Genomic DNA, 23,000 nt, shown 5'->3' with positions numbered 1-23,000 from the left:
TGCTTCCTGGGGCTGTAAGTTGAGGTAGCATGTCCACAGTAAGGAAGCCTGCCTTGGACTAATTTTGAGGCTTCCCCATAGTGTGGGCATGCTACTTCAAAAATTTTATTTTGTGAGTAGTTATTTCAAAATAATTTCCTAGTGTAGACATGCCCTAATTTCCTAGTGTAGCCACAGGACTACTCATTGTTTTTTGAATTTACAAACGAACACAGCTATCCCTCTGAAATTTTTTTAGCATATGACAGCTCAACTAAATATGTGCAAACTGTACTTTAATCAGCTAATGAATGGTGTGCCTGTGGCTAATGCCCCAGATACAGAGGAAGAAATGGACATTAAATTAGAACCTATCACCAAAATCAAAACAGCCAAAGTTAAATAGTGAAAAGGCATGAAGTCTGGATAGCATTCCAATGGGGGTTCGCAAGGCAGACTTGAAGAACACCGTAGACATTTTGATAGGGTTACCATATTTGAACGTTCAAAAAAGAGGACACCCCTGAGAGGAAGTGTATCTGTATCCGTATCTACCAATTCACATTGTATTAATGTTATATAACACATTAGTACAATGTGAGTTAGTAGATACGGATGCAAATACACCCGAGACGGGCTGTGCTCTTTTTTGAAAGTTCAAATACGGTAACCCTACATTTTGATAGACCTCTTGCAACGGGGTCAAACAAATGGGGAAAGGATCGTATAATGAAGCTCACAAAGAAAGGAGACCTTGATCAGCATAAAAACTAGAGGGGCATACAACTGCAGCACTCTAAACAAGTAAGATATGTATGTAGTATTATAGATAGAATAAAGAAGGCAGTAGACTGAAGGCTGAGACAAGAACAGGCAGGGTTCTGACAGGAGAAATAATGTATAGATCAAATAATAACCCTATGTACTATGACAGAATTGTTACTTGAATAGCAGTTACCACTTTATATGAATGTTATAGATTTCCAAAAAGCCTTTGATACAGTGGATAGAACAGCTTCAAGGAAGTTGCCACATGAGTATAGAATCCCTCAGAAATTTGCGAACATCTTTCACGGCAAGTGAGAACAGTATGACATGCCATCTAATATGTAACTTTGAGTGGCTGTGCCATTTAAGGTGACCAGAGTGTCACACAGAGCTGTTTTGTGGCACCCATGACCCTTTTACTGGTACTGAGAAAGAGCACACCACAGAACAACCAACAGATATACAGTGGACTTTCACTGCTAAGTAAGGGGATCTTGACTTTGCAGATAACATCAACATGCTGTCCCAAACCCAGATTGTCGTGCAAGCCAAAAAAAATTATCTCTAGGTCTGTGCCTAATTAGCATAGCAGAAAATCCACAGCAAGAAAACAAAAAAACAGAGGACTCAATGAATAACAAGTAACATTAACACCACTTTCTGGAACCTGACACAGAAGAGGTCTAATGTTTCACATATCTTGCAGCACTGTAGGAGCAGCAGGTGAAACATGGAAAGGCATTAAAACCAGAACAAGAAAAGCCAGCTGTGCCTCTGTAATTCTAAAGCCAACCTGGAAAAACAGAAGTTTTGCCCTCCAAGCTAAAGGTTGAATATTTAGCACTACTGTAAATAAATCTTACATGGTGCTGAAACACGGAGACTATAAACTCCAAATCTTCATAAACTGATGCCTTAGACAAATCCACAATATCAAATGGCAAAAAAAAAAAAAAAAAAAAAAAAGCAAAGCAAAGAATTCTGGAGGACAATATAGAAACTGACAGGACTGAAAAGAATGAAATGAAAATGGAGGAGGTGCTATGGGGATCTATGTAATAGCTTAAGGCATATATGATAGAAAGACCTGACTAACATAAGACAGGCATTGGACTGGAGCCTCCAGGGCAAAAAAGGTGATGAGAGAGACCAAAAACAACATGGAAATGCACAATCAAAACAGAACAAAGTTATCTGCAATACATGAGAAGTGGCTAAGTCTGCACCAGGAGAGCAGAAAAGATGAAAGGTGATGGTGAAGGCCTTATATTCTGCATAAAACAGAGACGTGTATGAGAGATAAAGTGATACCCACACTTCAAGATGCAGCCCTCCTGCATAGTGAAGAGCCTCTTGAGATGGCCAGAGCAAGGAATGATACTTTCACACACATCTGGACTGGAGAAATTCCCAACAGCAAGCTGTAGCTAGTCTAAATACATACACACACCAGCACACAGCAATTCTCTACAGACCGAAATCCTAGTCAAATCCTCATTGACAAAACTTCAGTCTCTTATCCCAAAATGAGCAGTGATAGGCTAGGAATTTTTAGGATCCATGTCAGAAGCTTCTACCATCAGTTGTCTTTTGGGCCTAATCCACATAACAATAGAGTGCATTTGTTGAGGAAAACAGTCTAAGGCACATTTCCCATGGTCATTATTTCCAGTTAGACATACACGTCCGCATGTAGATATCTATGTCCCAGGTTTATAGGCACAGATAGCCAAGCTGCTTGTGCAAATCAGCTATTTGCACGCACACATGTACAAGTGCTTCACTGACCCCTGTGAGCACATATTTAATCAGTGAGCACACATCAGCTATTTTCATGCAGAGCTCCGTGTGAGCAAATACTCGTACACAGTTGCACATGCCTCAGTGTGTGGCTGAGCCAATCCCAGATGTTGAAGGCTGGCTATTCTAACCAGCCTAATAAGAGGAAACCAAAGATTTGAAGAGAATGTCAATTTTTCAGAGAAAGGAATTCTCCTCCCCTCTCTCCCCCGCTATTTGCTACTTTATGGCATAAGATCAAGGGCTTTAGTGCTCATTGCAGAGTGTTAATTTTTAATGGGCAAAGTTAGATCCTCTCTTATTTCCTCGGGACACAAAGCAGCCAGCCAACCCTGCACCACTCCAGAACAACTGTTTCAGCAAGGAGCTTTTACAGCTCAGAGCCTTGAAGGCTAAAGGGGCCAAGCCATTTAAATACCGCCCCAAAATCAAGATAGCACAAGGCTGAAGTGTTCGGCAGCAATGCAGAGATCACCAATGTGAACACAAGACTTTGTTCTGTATTAAGGAAGAAGGGCTCAGGGATGCTCCTAGTTAAAGCAGGAGTGAAACTCCTGCCAATTTAAATGGGAACCAGAGTAGCACCAGCAATAATTTCCCTAACGAACGGCATGATTAAAAGTGTTAAGTTGATGAGAGAAATCCACAAAAGCAAAAAAAATTCTGAATGGAGGATTTAATTGCCAGCTGCGATCTTACCTATCCTAGACAAGTCAATGGTGCAGAACTCAAGTTTTCATTTTTTAATTGTGCATTTTCTGCAATCGGAGAGAGAGGTGTATAGGAGGATCCTTCACAATGGTATTGTGCATTAAATCTTCTTTTTAAATCAGGTTAGTCCATTGCTGTTGATCAGCTATAGTAAGTAGACATGGGATGGAAGATATTTAAGCGGGATATGCTGTTTATCCTAATTACGTTAGTGTCAAGATAGGTGCTGTAAAAATGAAAATAAATACGTGAGTAAATAATTGGGTAATTAGTTCCTAGAGGCAGCTGCTTGCATTACAAAAGCACCCTTGCAATTTACATAAGCAGAATTCAATGGTATACTCAGCAAAACAGGCAGAAAGACTAAATCCAGACTTTAAAGTAATCCCTCCAGAGCAGGGTAGAAGCAAATGAGCAGAGTAGTGTGAACAAGTCACGTTGCTGCCGCATACGCCTCACCTGTTTTCCTCAGGTAATTTAGCTCTGCATATGCCAACCTACTGGCATATACCAGCTCTCGGTCACTCCCATATGAGTGAAGGAACCCAACTTCATGTCTGTAGCTGCTGCTCCTGACACTGCCTCCTCTGAGACCAGTTACTTTTTGTCTAGAGGAGCCCCGTGGCATTGAAACCCAATGCCACAGCATCCACCTCCAATTCTAAACAGACAGTATTCTTGGAGTCAAGTATCAGAGGGGTAGCCGTGTTAGTCTGAATCTGCAAAAGCGACGAGGAGTCCTGTGGCACCTTATAGACTAACTGACGTGTAGGAGCATAAGCTTTCGTGGGCAAAGACCCACTTCGTCAGATGCATCTGACGAAGTGGGTCTTTGCCCACGAAAGCTTATGCTCCTACACGTCAGTTAGTCTATAAGGTGCCACAGGACTCCTCGTCGCTTTTGCAGTATTCTTGGAAGAGTTCAGAACGGAAAGAAAACCATGACGCAGCATTTGACTGAAGCATTTCTACCTGGTCTAGAAATCTCCAAAGCCCAGCTAATAAAGCAGGTTATAAAGTATTACGTTATGTAGTTAAAACTCTTAGGTAGCAGAAAGTCCTTGGTCTGACCCAGAAGCAGTTCTGCTTTTTCATCTCAGCAAAACCTGGTCAGTTTGGTAGCTTGGAACCACCTGTCAGGCAGGTGACAGAGAAGGGCCTCCTGACATCTCCCTCCCCTTTGTTCTTCCAGAAATTCTCACTAGTCCCCAATGATATCTCACTACCCAAGAGATGGTTTGTCCAAGATCTCAGCCCACCTTGCCTTGGTCCCTTTTACTTTTCCATCCTGTGCAAAGGCCATGGACAGTTATAGGCCACCTGAGGGGTGAGGGAAGGGCAGGATAACTCACTGTACCTTTTTCATTCTCCAGTTTCTTGCTTTTCTTTTGACAACCCCACCTCTGAAACTTCTGAGTGTGTCAATTACACCAGTTTATGTCAAATTATGGGCCTGCAACTTACAGTCTGTCTCCAGAGATGCCTTATAGTAAAAAATTAGAAATTAAACATAAAATGCCTTATTTGTGATGTAAATACCTCTCTTCTGTGAAACAGTCTGTGGTCACTCAGGGTCTATACAATTGTAAGATGTTTGTTTCCTGAATAGCACAGTATAACTAGGGCTTTAAGTGAGAGAAGTATGGTCCAGCGATTAAGATACTAATCCGTGTTCAATTCCCTACCTTTCCCCAAGTTTCCTATCTGATTCTGAGCAAGTCACTCAGTATCTTATCTCTTTGCCTGAGTTTAAATAGGGATAATGGTAATTCCTTATTTTACTGCGGTATTACAGGTTAAACATCTCTAGTCCAACACACCCAGGATAAACTAGAGAATTTGACAAATCATGGGAAATCAATATTGTTTAGCAGCATTACCAACACTTCCACTGCTTACTTAGCTCTTAAAAGACATTTAGAGGTAAATCAGAGCTAAACAACAGCACAGAACACTAAGCCACGATTGGTGGCTGTAAACACACTTTGTGGGACCACAGGAAACTTGGACACAACCATGGTAAGTGGGCTAATTAAAATCATGCTGGACCACGGATGTTGCCTAACCATAGAGTGCCAGATTAAAGAGATTCAACCTGTACATTTAACACACATTAAAGATTTGGAAGTGTTCAGAATCATGTGTCAAAAGTCGGTGTCAAGTTCAAAGCCTATACTTTGCAAAAAGCTTACAAAACCATTAAAAAAACATTTTGGTGAAAAAGAAGAAAGCATTAATTCAAAGCATACAAGATCATTCCAAAGATGAAGTAGCAATATTTCAGCTGATAACGTAAGTTACATTGCCTAAAGAGCTCTTTTTAAAGTACAGTGACATTTCTGCAAACGTTCCAATATGCTATGCAGCAGGAATGGGAGTTGATACTATGGCGGGGTTTTTTTTAATTTTATGGGGTTTTATTTAAAAAATCATTATGGAATGAGACCTTGTGTGCAGAGTTTCAAGGCTGAGTGAATTTTTATAGCCAAATCACAAATACTTAAAATAGAGGTTAAAATGGAGATGTTTAATCAGCCTTAACTGCTGCATTGCTATCAGATGCCCCTTTAATGATGTTGGCTGAAATGCATCATCATGGTGATTTACCTACCTTTGAAAAAAATAATACATTCAGAAGTAGGGAAGTTTTGCTGCATTCTGCCCGGGGTCAGCAAAAAGTATTTCAAATACACAGTGAGAATATATAAGACCTAGTGTGATATAATGTTCAAGAGTAGTGGCAGTTTTCCAATTGAAGCAGTCAGAAAAATGATAAAAATACAAGCAAAGTCAAATACATTTTCTTTCACCAACATTCACAGCAATGAATTTTATAGTGTACTACTTCCATACTTTGGATAAGAGATCTACGTGGCTGTCATGTGGCCACCCCTATGCTTTATGAAATTGGCTTATGAATATGCATGAGTCGAAGATGCGTTAGACCAGTGTTTCTTAAAGTAGTCCATGAATCCACTCTGAAAAAGTTGCTACCAAGCCACTCCAGTTTGTTTACTTACCAGTTCCACAGCAACAGAACCTCATAGCTCCCAATGGCTGTTTGCTGTTTGCAGCTAAGGAGAGCTGCATGAAATGGCTTGGGCCGGGCTGCTTGGTTCACCTTGGCTGCAAACAGCAAACTGCAGTCAATGGGAGTCACGTGGCTCTGTGGCTGTGGAGCTGGTAAATAAACAAACAAATTGGAGTGACCTGGAGCAGTTTTCTCAATGTGGATCCACAGACCACTTTGAGAAAAACTGCTTTCAACAAAATACCTCATGTAACCGGTCAATTTTAAAGTTGCAATCTGCTGTTTGTGCATATCCTATTTTTGTGCATGTAATAGTTTTGAATGTGAAGTTAGAAATACAATGTGTGAATCTGTTTCTAATTCTAAACGTGCTAATGATGGGCTGATGCTCTGGAAACTTAATGGCTCGGTGATCAAGTCAATGACCTATGAATGGCTTTGCTTTTCCTGTAAATCCAAACTGTGGTCGGTCTTACAAAGACATGTGGCCAGGCCACCTGATGCTGAAACTGATGCGGATGTTGTACAGTTCCACTTGAGGTGAGAAAAATTTGAACTGTGCACAAAAAATTGCCGCCTTGGGTAAAAGGCATATGAAGGTGGAAATCAAACAATAGGATTGTGAACTTGAGCATAGGATGTATGCAATTGTGCACAGTCATGCAGCTATGCTACATGTGTTGCACAAGTATGGATTGCATAATCCAGAATGCTGGCTTTTGAAATTATTTATGAACATACCTCCTGCTTTAATTTATAGCCATACAGATCCATGTTATAATGCAGGGTGAGTATTCTTGAGTCATTATCAAACTACAGTTGCTTGAAAGGTAAGCAACTGCAGAGCACATCTTGGTATCCATTATCACTAAAACAAGACAGCCACAGCATGGAGGACATGGGTGCCAAGAAAAAAGCATGGCCCTTAAACAAAACCTTCTTTATGTAAAACATAAAGCATACCTACAATGCTGTGGCCACCATTCAAAGAGAAGCAAATGACTTACTTATTTTCCAATTTCTTTAATACTTTCCATTTCTAGCTATTAAAAACCAATACCATCCTCTCTTAAAGATGACCAAGGTTGCTACGGTGAGTTATATTGCTTTATTTGCGGTATAGCTTCAAATGAGTATCAGTTATTTTTTAATCACACCACCAAGGTGTGCCCAGTCCCCAGCTGTGGTCTAGTTAGATACTTGTAACTAATTAAAAGCATTAACACACTTTTTCTATTTTACTCTTTAGCCAGACAAATTGCCTTCTCTTCTCAAGCTTCAACTCAAGCTTCTGTATTTTTACAACTTGAACTAGAGAAGGGATAAGTTCATTTCTGACAAATCATATTTCCCCCTTTCAGTCTTTTATAGCTGTAGGCCACTCGTGAATTAAAAGGTATACACTGACAGCAGTGTAATATACTAGACATTATAGCTTCAGCCAGTGTTGCTTAACGGAAATGGCAAGTACTATTGATTTCATAAACATGGAGGTTGTGCCCTTCACCTCCATGGCAGATCAGTTAGTGAAGACTTGAGGCTCCAGGGAGACTTTTTGGTTTGTAAACATCAACTTGTGGTTTGTTGTAACAATATGCGCTAGAACTACGGCTGTAGCAAAGTCTGGACAAAATGTAAGACAATTGTAGAGGTTGCAAGCAAAAATACATATTGGTGGAATAAAATACAAGTATTTTATTTAATGCTAAAATTTATAATCAAAATGAAAGAAATTGGATGAAATTTGAAAAATTGCCTAAGAGAAATGGTGACAAGGAAAACGGCTCGCTATATTCACCTTTCACTAGTCACATAACGCATTTAATTTAATTGAAGTAAGTGTAAGATCATATATTGATAATAAAAAATGTCTTATTAACAGCTGGTACATTAGACAAGAAGAACAATATTTCCCCAAAGATAAAAACGAAGGTAAGATTCACCTCACTATTTTTAAACATCAGTAAATGTTTGAAGTATAGTAAACCTTCCATTTAATATACACAATTATCTTCTAAATCATGGATCATAATACCTGTGTGCCTAATGAGCAATAGGAGGATGAAGAACAGAAAGATCAAAAAAGATCACACTCTGTGGGACATAACACGTTTCCTCCTCAGTAATAAAAGAGACCTGCATAATTAACAATCACAGTACAGGTCACTGGGACAGACCGACCAACAGAATGATAGGACAGATGTTTTAGTGTTATTCATCTGACCTTCAATTAACTTATTTTGTCCTTGAAACAAAAGCAACTTCCCCTGCCCCACAAGTTAATAATGCTTTATTTTGTCTGCAGCTGTTAGGATTATAGAAATTAAAAGTCATGACTATTTGTCTTTTGCCACCACAAATTTAAAAGTGCCTTTTAAAAAATCTCATTAACATTGTGTTTTTTTCCCGAGCAGCTTCAATACAAAACAGATTACATCCTGCCTGTGCCAGTAAAGTGCACATAAATTTTTCACAAACCAATTTATCTTAAAAAATTTGTCTTTCCTCATTTTGATTCGGGCCACAGAGCACACTCGACAAGCATTCCAGGTTTCTTGAGAGAAAGCAGTTCTAGAGAGGGGAATGCATTATTACTGTTTTGTTTTTCTCTCCCTTCCTTATAAATGCATTCTGAATGATTTAAAAAAATCATCAGTTCTTCCACAGAATTATATGAAACAAAAGTACAACACGTGAACTTGATACAATTCCTTCATCATAAGGGTTTGATATAAAGTGGAACCTGAATTTTAAGAATACAACTACAGAACCCTCCAACGAGCTAGAGAAGGATAAGGTGAATATTTGCTTGTCTGAAGATCACCCAAGCAAAGCTGTACAGATCTTGAATAAGCCAACAGGTGTCTTCAGTGACAGGTTGAGGATAGTTTAGTCAAGGACTGGCTGGATCGGTGATTAAGTGAATTTAGTAGCCCTTGTCCTCCATATGAGGTTTTGTAGTGACCATGGTTCCAACCAATAGGCTGTAATAGTGATGTGCTATCAGACCAAGCATCAGAGCAACAGTTGGAACCTTTTGATATGGTCTCCCACAATATTCTTGCCAGCAAGTTAAGAAAGTATGGATTGGATAAATGGACTATACAGCGGATAGGAAGCTGGATAGATTGTTGGGCCCAATGGGTAGTGATCAATGGCTCAATGTCAGGTTGGCGGTCGGTTTAAAATAGAGCGCCCCAAGGATTGGTTCTGAGGCTGGTTTTGTTCAACATATTTATTAATGACCTGGATGAGGAGATAGATTGCACCCTTATTGCACCCTTAACAAGTTTGCAGATGACACTAAGATGAGGGATGCAAATGAAGATATTCAAAATTGCAAATTAGCTGGGATTTAAATATCCCGCATTTCATTTGCATATTCGTCTTGTGGCGCTATTTCGAAATAACAGACGTGGTGTGGATGCAATTATTTTGAGAGAAAACCCTTCTCTCGAAATAACCCTTATTCCTCATATAAGGAGGTTTACCAGTTATTTCGAGAGAAGGGCTTTCTCTCAACATAACCATGTCTTAACAGTGTCTGTTATTTTGAAATAGCGCCACAACACGAATATGCAAACGAAGTGTGGGATATTTAAATCTCGGCTTCATTTGCAATTTCAAATGTCTTCATTTGCATTCCTCTCTTGAAAGAGGGTGCAAGTGTAGACATACCCGTAGATATGTTGGAAGGTAGGGATAAGGTCCAGAGTAACCTAGATAAATTGGAGGATTGGATCAAAAGAAATCTGATGAGGTTCAGCGAGGATAAGTGCAGAGTCCTGCACTTGGGATGGAAAAATCCCATGCATTGTTACAGGCTGGGGACCAACTGGCTAAGTAGCAGTTCAGCAGAAAAGGACCTGGCAATTACAGTGGATGAAAAGCTGGATATCAGTCAACCGTGTGCCCTTGTAGCCAACAAGACTAATGGCATATTATGGTGCATTAGGAGGAGCATTTCCAGCAGATCTAGAGAAGTTATTATTCCCCTTTATTCGGCACTGGTGAGACCACATCTGGAGTATTGCATCCAGTACATTTCTGGGCCCCCCACTATAGAAAGGATGTGGATGCATTGGTGAGGGTCCAGTAGAGGGCAACCAAAATGATGAGGGGGCTGGAGCACATGACCTGTGAGGAGAGGCTGAGAGATTTGGGCTTATTTAGTCTCCAGAAGAGACGAGTGAGTGGGAATTTGATAGCAGCCTTCAACTACTTGAAGGGAAGTTCCAAAGAGGATGGAGGGATGGTGAGGGATGGCAGAACAAGGAGAAATGTTCTCCAGTTGTAGTGGGGAAGATCTAGATTAGATATTAGGAAAAACTATTTCATTAGGAGGGTGGTGAAGCACTGGAATGGGTTGGCTAGGGAGGTGGTGGAATCTCCACGTCTCTAGAGGTTTTTAAGTCCCATCTTAACAAAGCCCTAGATGGGATGATTTAGTTGGGGTTGGTCCTGATTTGGCAGGGGATTGGACTAGATGACCTGAGATCTCTTCCAGCCCTAGGATTCTATGATTTTATGAATGAGGGCTGAATTCCAGCCTTCCCAACCAATCCTGATTAGTTTGCTACATGAATTTCACTCTAAAACAATAGTTCCTGCTTTGTATCTGGTCCAGGCTGGCAGCGGCTGAAAGCAGTCATGTTACTTACTGATCTGAAATGGGTTTAGAGGGCTGATTCCTCTGGAGGAAGGGGTGAGAGGTTTCCACCATACAAGTTTTTGTAATGCGAACGGCCATTGATTGCTGGCTGAAGTTTCTCCTCTACCAGTGATTCCTAAAGGCCAGGACCAAACCACACTTTACCAGTGTTTATGTTTCCTCTGCTACTTCTCATGCTGTACTTGCTCAGTCTCTCCTGTGCTGACAACTGAGACTTCAGAAGTCAAGCCAAAGACAGATTTGCTTTGTAAAGAAAAAAAAAAAGTTATGGCACTAACTTCTTGCTTTCCTTTCCTTTCCTATCATACTTTGGGGGTTTCAACAATACTTTGGGGATTTCAAACCAGCTAATATTTACAAGCTGTATTGTTACAAGAAACAATTTCATTTCCTCCCTTCCTTCTTCTGACAACTGATCCTCGCCTCTGCTTGAAATTTGACAGTTGTCTGGGGCCCTGGAATTCTACATCCCCGCAGAGAAAAAAAATCAGTAGTGAAGGGCTTTAATCTATTTTAAATGTAGCCTATTGTTATTTACATAGAAACACACCAGCACTGGAACTGAAGTGATCACAAGAAACATGGAGGGCAATCCCTTCAGCACAATTCCAAAACCTGGCTCCCAGAAAGGAACTCTGCCTCAGGAATTGATTCTAATCAGAGAACCATGGAGACAGCAAACTCACCTGTTGCTCGCTCAGCTCTCTATCCAGAAACTCCCACTACATTGGGGTGGACAATCATTTTTGAAAGGAGTGCACTTCATGAATTTTGGTACATGGTCATAGGCTGGCACTAGGACCCCTGGAAGTATAACTGAAACCAGGCAGATTTGAACTTAGGACCTCTGGAGCTTAGTGTAGGAGCCTCCACAGCTTGGGATATAGAGCCAGCTGGCTGCCAGCTTAGGCTGTAGAGTTCACTCATTCTTATCTCTCACTGTAAGTGGTCTAAGTGCCACTGAATGGCACAGTGAACCTCACCCACTAGGTGAGGCTTTGGGCAGTAGGGGTGAGGCTGGGGGCTACAGAGAGAGAGAGAAAAAAGAGTGGGGGGGGTCTGTAAGAGACACTGTGTATGTGAAACAAAAAACAGGACTATGTAGCACTTCAAAGACTAACAAGATGGTTTATTAGATGATGAGCTTTCGTGGGCCAGACCCACTTCCTCAGACCAAATAGTGGAAGAAAATTGTCACAACCATATATACCAAAGGATACAATTAAAAAAAATGAACACATCTGAAAAGGACAAATCACATTTCAGAACAGAAAGGGGATGAGGGGGGGGAGGTAAATGTCTGTGAGTTAATGATATTAGAGGTGATAATTGGGGAAGCTATCTTTGTAATGGGTAAGATAATTAATGTCTTTGTTTAAGCTTAGGTGTAAAGTGTCGAATTTAAGCATGAATGACAGTTCAGAGGATTCTCTTTGAACCTAAGAGACAGGCTTTGTGACACAGATTGAGTGTAGGTGACACAGACTGGGAGAGTGTGTGTGACTGACTGTGTGACAGTGACTGTGTGTGTGGCACAGACTGTGTGTGTGACTGACAGAGTGTGTGTGTGCTGGCTACTGCTGGATAAGTTTCTGAGGGAAACCACACACTGTCTCTTTAAGACAGGGAAAGCTGTTCTGCTCTGTTGTCTCCCCTCTCCTCCCCCTCCCCCCTATGTAGATGAGGTATGAGGGTGGGAGGGAGTGTGTGTGTGTGTGTGTGTGTGTGTGTGTGTGTGTGTGTGTGTGTGTGTGTGTGTGTGAGAGAGAGAGAGAGAGAGAGAGAACACGAGCACTGAACTATTAGAAACAGGGCACTGCCTCTTAAGACAGGCACTCCTCTGAGTCAATTACATCCACGCTTCAGTTTGGAGCAGCCCCGTTGTGCGTCTCCCTCTCCCTCACCCCTGCACTGCAAGGATGAGGTACGTGGGGAGGGGGACACCCTGATTTCAGCACTCTCCTCCCCCCTCCCATCTGCACAGTTAGCAGGAAAATCGTGGGAGGAGCCCGGCTGCAAGAGGGAGCAAGCTGTGGGGAGGGGCAGTGGAGCACATCCTTCTGGCTGTCAGTATGCATGCCTGTTCATCAGCTGGGCAGGCTGGAGAGAAATGCTCGGCAGCACCCACCTCTGCTCTACATAGAGCCTTGTATAACCCAGACCAACCACTACACTGGATATCTTCCCACATCTGAACATTCACTCGTGCATCAAGCATATTATCTCAGAAGACTGTGTTTAACAGCACCACCTGGTGGCACTTGCCATAACAATACGACCTACCGATGCTTTTCCTCTTTAACATGCATCTGACAAAGTGGGTCTTTGCCCACGAAAGCTTATGCTCCAATACATCTGTTAGTCTATAAGGTGCCACAGCACTCCCTGTCGCTTTTCTTCTTTAGATATACTGGCACAAATTCTGTCCTCATCTTCGGTAATGCAACCTCCTTGGAACCAAGAGGGTTGCATTGGTGTACTTCTGACAACTCTGTACAGATCCACATACACAGAGCTGGGGGTGGGGGGGTTAGCAAAAATTATTATAGCTAAACTTTATCGTTTTGGAAGGGATCGAAATCACCACGTTTCAGAGTGCAAGCCAATCTCTTAATATTAGGGATTATCGCACATCTACTTACTACAAGTTTCCTTGCTCCTTTCTCTAAAGCAACTAGTGTTGGCTCCAATTAGAGAGGGTATATTGAACTAGATGAACCATAATCCATATATATTATAAATACACACTCACACACCGTTGTGAAGAGTGCAACATCCCAGGAGGCAGCATGTCAATTCCTTGCTTGCTTTCTAGTTGCTCTGGGAGGAGAAGGCTAGCAATTTACTGTTGGCCTAAACTAGGACTGTTCTACCTACTCATATGCTCAGGCTCAGCCACTCTGGTCCAATGAAGAGCTTGGTAGAGCCAAGCTTCTTGTCTGTCCACTATTTCGCCTCACCCTCTCCCTGCCTGCCTGCCTGCCCTTTCAAGGGACTACACAGATAACTAAGCTGCATAAAGGGAGGGGGCTCTTTCTTTCTCTCTCTGCCTTGTGCAGTCAAATAGCTCAAGTCACTAGCTGACCTAAATGTATTTTAACATTAAAATAGAGCATGATGTGATGACCATCATTATGTACATTGAGATTCTGTAGGAACGCTCGGGTGACAATTTCTGGACAGCTGGAAGTTGAGAGTTAGTGAAAAGTATGTATGTGGCACCCTGAAGTTGCCAATAGTGTTCGAAAAGTGAAAATAAGAGAATTCCATCTATCAAACAGCTATTGTTCTGAGAAATAATAGCTATGTTCTTACTGAAGGACAACTGAGTTTAGGATAACTGTCATTGATACGTATTGCAGGAAACCAACACTGAATTACCTGTCGTGTGTATTGAACTATTTTGTGGCCTATAAAATCCTACATCAATAAGGTGTATAAGTGGAGTCCAAAAATAAAAAGGACTTGAGACATAAGAGTAAATGTTCAGAGAAGTAGCTGACAAGTCCCGATTATACAAAGAGGAATTAAGATTTTATATCAAAGTTTATTCATTCACAATATCGAGCAAATGACATTACCATGGGGTGCTGGCAACTCTCCGCTAAATAGAGACGCTATAAGGCTAAGCAACTCCAGAAATAGATGGCTTTTGCTAAGCCAAGAGACTTAGTTTCCACTCTCTACAAAAGAATCAATTATAGATGGGCACTTCCTGGTCAATAGAGTTGCAGATGCCTCTTTTTTCTGGATACCCTGCTATCTGGTGATGATCAGTGTTGACGAATAGAGTAAGCCCAATCACACCATGCTAGTGCAGTCTCTTACATTATCGATACTGTCTGAATTGTGTTCTGACACTTGAAATGTCACCATAAAACTCGGGAGATGGCTCCCAGTGAAACCAGCATCAGTTGCCTGACAGTCACAGAAAGGGACAGGAAGCCAAGGAAGTTTCCAATTCAAGTGGTATAGAGCCACTCACACGCACTGTGTGCTTTCTAGCAAACCACTTAACCGCTGCTGCCAACCTTCCTATAAGTCTGACTATAAACAGCATCTCAGCAAACACCCCAGAGGATGCCTCAACTGATGTCTCCTTTTCAGCCTTAAGGGTCACATCTTGCTCTCCAGACCCATTTAAACCAATAAGGCGGTTATGGTGTTCAAGATCTGATCCAAAATGCAATTAAGTCTTTTGGATCTGGTCCTAGCTGATGGTAGGATTTGGCTCTAGATATATTCTAAATGCAATACTTGCAGATAAGCTTTTATTAAGCACTTTCCTCTTTAGGGTAAAAAAAATTGCTCTAAACTGACGTTAGGATTATTGTAGAAGCAAACAAGGCCTTTTTTGTTTGGTCAGTTTATTCTTCTCCCTCTCTCCTATCATTTACCCTCCCTCCCCCCAGCATTGTATTTTTGAAGAATTCAGAAAGCAGCTCAAATTAAGCATTTTCTAAGTGTGTACCTAATATTACTATCATTTTTTCCTCATTACAATGGTTTATCATCCCAGAGCTGTAAAATCGCCAGCGGATAATCATAAAATAGTTAGATTCCCCATTTGAAAGTTGGCATCTGAACAGGATTCCCTTAGGGAACAGTGGGAAGGGAGAGTTTTTTATATATAATTGTTTCTTATTCTTCCCTTCATTTTTTAATAACTGGAGCTTCCTATTTGAATAGAATAGAGAACACACATCACTATTTTCTTCTGTTATTAAAGGTTAACTTTTAATAAGAAAACAAGTTCTGTGATTATTTCTGTAATGCATGAACTCTTTCTGCATCCATTTAACAGCTCTCTGAAAGGGCATGAATAGATTATTCATTTCAATGAGTCCCCTACTTTTCTGAAGTTATCTTCAACACCGATCTTTAACTCAAGCCTGCTGCATTCCCCCTTGGGAACTGTGTGCCTTCTGATGAAATCCTTCCTCTTCTGTTTGCATCACAGCTCTTCCCTATGGAATGACATTTTCATAGTTGAAAATAGCCTCCGGAGAGCCCCTTCAGGAATGCCCTGCTACTTATCCAGGTGGGGTGGCTGGCAGTGCTGTGGAATGGACTATTAAGTTCCCACCAACAATAAATGTTGGTATGAAGTTAAATGGTTCCATACTACAAAATATGTCATTCATGCGATTAGCCCATTTTTTGATTGTGTCATTGCAGAGTCTCCACACAAGGCCAAAAATGATTACTTAGCATAACAACAGAGTCATTATCTACTCAGTAAATATTAGTTTTCACTCAGAACATCAGAACTTTGGATATCTGGAAATATTACATACAACCCTCTTGCTCCCCCCACCCACCCACTATAGCTTTGAAAACTATAAATTCCAGAGCACTTTGAAAAGCATAGAATCATAGAGCTGGAAGAGACCTCAGAAGGTCATCAAGTCCAGCCCCCTGCCCTAGTCAGGACCAATCCCAACTAGCATGGAAGAGACTAACCACTCTTTATCTCAGAGACAATGCTACAGGTACAACATCATCATTTAAGAAAATTAGGGAGAATAGTCTAGTGGTCTGAGCTGAGATGAGAGATGCAAACATTCTTTCTGAGTGGGGAGTGCCTTGACTTAAGGGAAGATGGTAACATATGGCAAAAGCAGAGCCAAATTCATGTTGAGTCCAGGACAGGACTCTCAGCAAATAAATTGCTTCAGAGAGAAAGGATTACTTCTGCATCTTCTGTTCAAGGTTTGAGTCGGCCATTTTTACCATGGGAAAAGACTTCACAGAGATCTTAGACTCAGCTGTGTTTTTTTCTCTTTAACAATTATTTCTTTCATTTTCTAGGAAGTATTGCTTTATCTAGAATGATTTGTCTTATAGGTTGTTATTGGGGATAACTCATGTCTGATATGTGTGGGGGAAAGAAGGGAAATGAAGCTCTTAGCTTAGGGAGAGAAACATGGAGTAAAAGGTATCTCATCAGGAGTAGTCAGTCAGCAAAGGACAAGAAGCAGAAGTGTGTCTTTCTCTACCAGGAGTTGCCAGCCAAGGGATGTAGTGAGGGTGTTGTATGGGAAAAAGTCTGAAAGTGGAGTAGTGGAAAGCATGGTGGACTCCAGAGGGATGAAGAATTTCCTACAACTTGGAGATAGGATTTGGATCACCAGTGTGGACCGCGAACAGCTTTTCTTGGAGCCTACATGCTCCCCAACACCGGGTTTCTGGCAATGCAGCGGAAGGATGGGTTGCATCACTAGCACCTCAATTTGCATACTCCCACAGGGAGAGCTACCACCTTGCAATTCTCAGTGGCAAGCAGAGAGGAACAGAATCCCTCTGTAGGATCTCTCTAGCCTGCCCCCTGTGTGCGTGCGATGAGGCCATTGCCGCGTGGGCCTTGTGTTCCTACAGAAGGATGGGAGAGACGAAGTCACACTGAAAGACTGTGTCCTGGCCCTGCATGAATCAAGGGAAGTTGAACAGAAACAGGCTCTTTGGCGAGCCACAAAACCAGCGATTGTGACTGAACTGAAAGCAGAGAGCGCACGAAAGACCATGTGATCAGAAAAGGTACCAAAGACAGAAAATCATCTTTCAGATAGTCTCACTGACACAATAGGCAGCTCTACTCTGGGCAGTGTCAAGTGTGGCGTGCACCAGGATGGCCATTTGGATAAAAAGGCCAGCTGCTTCTTTTAAACAAAGCAGTGGCAACAGAGAGGATCCAAAGAAGTGGGAGAAATGGAAGGTGCAAATTAAATGTATTATTAGCCAAGTCCTCTGCCTCAGAGTGACTGTGAGGCTTTGTGTGCTTTACATGACTGGACTGGGAGTTAAGTGGCACTTGGGCAAAGCAGAGTAGCACGCACTGCCAGTCAGCCATGGAAATACGGAGAAAGGATACAGCATATCTATTTTTAGAATCAGTTAGTTATTCATCTGAGCTACCAGTTCTACAACTGCTCTTCCCCCCCGCACTCCCCCGACTTAGGCTCTGCGTGGCAAAGCTATTATTTACATTAATTATTTATAAGTATTTTCAGACATTTTAAAATATAGCAGCTAGAATGCCCAATTTGGGCTTTAAAAAAACCTCCCACAAATCCACGAGTAAACCCAAAGAGCTGTAAGAGACGTCCATGTAGATAGCAGGCAACGAGAGACACGGTATTACTCTTCATTACTTTTTCTATCTTAGGTGACTGCAGGTGCATGTTAATGAATGACATGACTAGTAAAATACAATTAAATGCAGCTGCATATGTTTACAAAACAACAGAACCAAATTACAGGTATCAGTAGTACCCATAATTCATCTATAATTGACAATTTTCATATTACTGGAATAAGGAATCAAGTCATGCAGATGATTACTGCATTTGCCTTTGAGCACTAGAGGCCTAGGTTCATTTCCTATGCAGCAGCCCAAATGAAACAAATTACATGTTTTCAGGATAGGATAGACCTGAAAGCAAAAGCACCACTGAAAAACACAGTTCATTCAAGTTCCATGTAACTGTCAATAAATGTTCATGAATGGCTGACAATTGACATACTTTAACTCTATTGTTAAACTAGAAGATTCTCTCAGCATTGCCTGGGTCTGCTCCACCCCGGGTCTGGCTCGGGGTAGAGCAGCGCATCCTAGCTGCTAGCTTCCTGGGTTGGCATGGAATGGGGGAGGGCATGCAACCTGGACACCAACTTCACCCTGGGGCCTGCCCGGGGGTGGGAGGCATGCAGACTTCATGTCCGTACTCCCAGGCCTGGGCGGCATGGGGGCCATGCAGGCCTCCCATCGGTGCTCTCTGGGGCTGGCCCAGGGGTAGCAGGACCACACAGTGGCCATCAACTGCTCCCCTGGGCTGGTCCAGTCATTGGTTGCTGCTGAGCAATGACGTGTGGCTGGGTTGCTTGCTGCCCTCCACAATATAACTGCCAGATCCTTCCCTTTCCATTGTAGGAGAAACAATCACATTCCAGGCAAATCCTATTGTCCTGGCACAACCAAAACACGACCTTGCTTTAAGTTAGAATAAGAGGAAGCTGTATCCCAAATTTGGAGGCCCTAGCTCCTATTTAGAAGGAGTACTTGAACAAATGGACTCATGGATGGACAGACACATTTCTAAAATATATAGATAGATAATTAGCAACCTTCACATATGAATCATGATGTTTCAGCCAGAGGAAGCAACCTTAAGGTCCCGGTTCTAAGCTGAATTCGACTGGAGTAACCCCACAGGTTTCAATGACATTACTCCACCTTTTGCAGAGATCTGAATCAGATCAGAATTTGTGCTTATTTGTTCCCTCGATGTGTCAGACTGTGGTGATCTCCTCTGCACCGGACCTTCTGTTTCATCAACTCACTCATCACCGAGACAGATTTTATTTCCATCTCAGTGGGACTTCACATAAAACATGAGGGGTGTGCCTAAGTCATGCTTTTCCTTCCCACAGCTCCGTCCTACCATTGGACAGGAACCTTCCCACTGAGGCCCCACTCACACAAAAGATAAAGTCGATTATTGCTCTTCCCACAGAAGATTAACTTATGCAGAAACTATTTGTTCTCCTCCAATACAGGTTCTCTCTTAGGACTTCTCTAACAGACACTGCACACCCCTGTAGCATGAGGATGACTAACAATGTAGACAAAAGGCACAGCTTTGGTGATTTGAAAAGAGATGTGCCTGAATCCTTAAATATATATCCTACATGGATTTCTACGCACCCCACAGTACCTCCCATGTCTACCTTGTCCTGCCACCTCACTCCTGAGGAGAATTTCCCTGCTGCAGTGAAAGGCTCTGGCAGTGGGCAAAGACTCTGGCTGGGGAAAGACAGAAACAAAAGGTTGTGCCCACTCCCACAGCTAGAGCCTTCCCCTAGAGCCATGGGTAGCTACACAGCACAGAAGAGACAATCTGCTTTTCTGGGATGTGTAGCTGCACATACCCCACATGCTGCTGCAAGAGTAGAGAAGTCTTTAGCAATCAAGAAAGAAAGTTGACAATATTTTACATAAAGGCATTAGAACCCCTGAGCTCCATAAGAAGAAGAAATTATACTTACATCATTTGTTGATATAAACAATACAGCTGATGAACATCCCAGCTTCAGCCAAGCATAGTAGAACGCATCTTATAGTACAGGCTGAACCTCTCTAATCAGGCAATATCCATGGTCCGGCATGACTTTAGTTAGCCAGATGTCCACGTATCATGGGTGTGGCCAAGCTTCCCATGATCCCACAAAGTTCATTTATAGCCACCAGTCCTGGTTCTCAATGTTCTGTGTTGTTACCTAGCTCTAATTTACCCCTAAATGTTCTCTAAGAGCCCAGTCAGCAGTGGAAGTGTTGGTAATGCTGCTAGACAATATTGATCTCCCGTGGTTCGGCAAATTCTCTGGTTCAATACCAGTCAGGTCTGGAGGGTGCTGGACTAGAGAGGTTCAGCCTGTGCTATTAGGCTATACTTTATCACCTACCCCATGGAGGCAGTGTGATCCAGTGGCTAGGCTTGCAGCTCAGGCCTCAGGAAACGTAGGTTTTGTTCCTAGTTCTATCACAGACCTGCAGTGTGACCTCAGGCTAGTCACTTCATTTCTCTGACTGTACTGCCCTTCCTGTTGTGTCTATTTGGACTGTAAACCTTTTGTGGCTGTGACTATCTCGCACCACGTGTTTGTACAATGCCTAACACTATGGAGCCTCTTTTGACTGGGGTGTTTAGACTCGATTGTAGCACAAATAACAACTTTAGGGTATGTTGTAAAAGTATTAAACCTTAGTAATCGGAGGCTTTGCTGCAGTGCTGTGCCCTTATATCTTGCTGAAATCTAGAAGGTTAATAGATTTTTTGGGTGCAAATTATGGGTATTCAGAATTAAAAGGTTCAATATCAGTGGGAAAGCCTGCAAAGAAGATATTCTCAGTATTAGTAAGGGTAGCAAAATATGGCTGATCATTTTTGGAAGGGATATCATTCATGCAGTTATATCCTTCTATCTATGTCTAGACACAGAGACTCACCCACATATCCATCGCTATCTAAACGCACATCCATATTTCACAGCTGTACTGGGTAGGGAAAATTCTAGGCAAAGACTCTAAGGTTAAATCCTATTTTCATATAATGTGCCCTGAGAATGTTAAATGATAGACTCAAACAAGAAGGACCTTGTTAAGGACTCTAGGGGTACGTCTACACTGCACAGCTATTTCGGGATATCAGAGGTATTCCGAAATAGCTACCCCGCATCTACAAAAGCCGCCTGTTATTTCAAAATATTTTTTGAAACAACAGGCACACTATTTCACCACCCCGGTAAACCTCGTTGCATGAGGGATAAGGGATGGCTCGAAATAGTGTGTTATTTTGAAATTTGGTGCTGTGTAGATGCACCAAATTTCAAAGTAAGCTATTTTGAAAGAGATTCAAAATAAGATACGCAATTTGCATAGGGCAAATTGCTTATCTTATTCGAGTTTAGGGTGCGGTGTAGGTGTACCCTAGGGAAAGACTTCCTGACAGCATTGGATGCATGGTCAATCTCACCCCATTTTATGGATATGTTTCCTCAGAAACATGACTAAAATACCCCCTCTGGTATGTCAGTAGACAAGTTGGAGAATGAGCAAGAAAAAAAAAGGTTAATTATACTGAGAGCTTTGCAGTAAAACAAGTAAACCTATTAAATTAATAAATCTGCTGTGTAGCAGCTTAGCTCAATCCTCTTGGAGACACACACACAAGACAAACACTCATGACGAATACCTGATAAAGTCATAAGCCTATTTAAAGGGACATCTCAGATACTTTTTAAATTCCTTCCTGTTTTTATTATGTACATCCATTGTCTCCAATGCCTTAGATGTTTCAAAATTTACTTTGTTCACCAGTTTGGGGGTGGGGTTCTATTGGGGCTAATTAATTTTTCCTTGCCTTTCTTACAGCAAAAAAATGTTAATTTCTAGAAGTCTAGACATAAAAAGAACGACTTAAAAATCTCAGTCAGTGGGATGATAAATACATAAATAACTATTATTAGAAGTTCTTCATGTGGTGCCTATTGCCATCTATCAATGCATACTTTGCAAAGCTCAGAGGTAACCATTAATGCTTCTATATATATATCTTTGGAGATATACCACCTCAGAAAGCTGCAAGGGACCTTGAGAGGTCTTCAAGTCCAGTCCCTGCCCTCACAGCAGGACCAAGAACCATCCCTGACAGATTTGCCCCAGATCCCTAAACGGCCCCCCTTAAGGATTGAGCTCACAACCCTGGGTTTAGCAGGCCAGTGCTCAAACCACTGACCTACCCCTGCCTGCAAGTTCAACCAACCCCATAAAAGGGGGGAAATACACAAACATCAAGCCAATAAACTTTCAAGTGGGAACATCTAGCCAGGCATTCTGTTGCTTTAGCTGATGGCTACACTGAGGAGTAATCCTGAGGGCCCTAATTCTGCTTCTGCTTTACAAACTGTGAGTTATCACAGTGACGTGAATAGGGTGACTCCTGCTGCATAATGTTAAACATAGAATCGTAGGGTTGGAAGAGACCTTAGGGGGCCATTGAGTCCAACCCTCTGCTAAAAACACGACCAATCCCAACTAAATCATCCCAGCCAGGGCTTTGTCAAGCTGAGACTTAAAAACCTGTAGGGATGGAGATTCCACCACCTCTTCCCCAGGAAACCCATCCCAGTGCTTCACCATCCTCCTAGGGAAATAGTTTTTCCTAATATCCAACCTAGGCCTCCCCCATTGTATCCTGAGCCCATTGCTCCTTATTTTGCCATCCGTCACCACTGAGAACAGCCTTTCTCCACCCTCTTTGGAACCTCCCTTCAGGAAGTTGAAGGCTGCTCTCAAATCCCCCCTCACTCTTCTCTTCTGGAGACTAAATAAGCCCAAATCCCTCAGCCTCTCCTCCTAGGTTATGTGCTCCAGCCCCCTAATCATTTTTGTTGCCTTCTGCTGGACACTTCAATGCGTCCACATCCTTTCGGTAGTGGGGTACTTGGAACTATACTTAATACATCAGATGTGGCTTCACC

The 23,000-nt window shown here is 42.0% G+C and overlaps 1 protein-coding gene and 1 long non-coding RNA gene across 2 annotated transcripts in view; both read right to left on the bottom strand.

Moving 5' to 3' along the window:
* The window catches only part of TAFA1 (TAFA chemokine like family member 1), a 408,995-nt gene that overhangs the window by 280,162 nt on the left and 105,833 nt on the right, over positions 1-23,000 (bottom strand). The gene's annotated exons all lie outside the window — the stretch shown is intronic.
* The window catches only part of LOC142830908 (uncharacterized), a 106,229-nt gene that overhangs the window by 32,052 nt on the left and 51,177 nt on the right, over positions 1-23,000 (bottom strand). The gene's annotated exons all lie outside the window — the stretch shown is intronic.

This window comes from Pelodiscus sinensis, chromosome 11 (assembly GCF_049634645.1).
Source record: "Pelodiscus sinensis isolate JC-2024 chromosome 11, ASM4963464v1, whole genome shotgun sequence".
Lineage (NCBI taxonomy): Eukaryota > Metazoa > Chordata > Testudines > Trionychidae > Pelodiscus > Pelodiscus sinensis.
The sequence above is the reverse complement of the archived record's forward strand: the minus strand, read 5'-3'. Positions and strand labels throughout refer to the sequence as shown.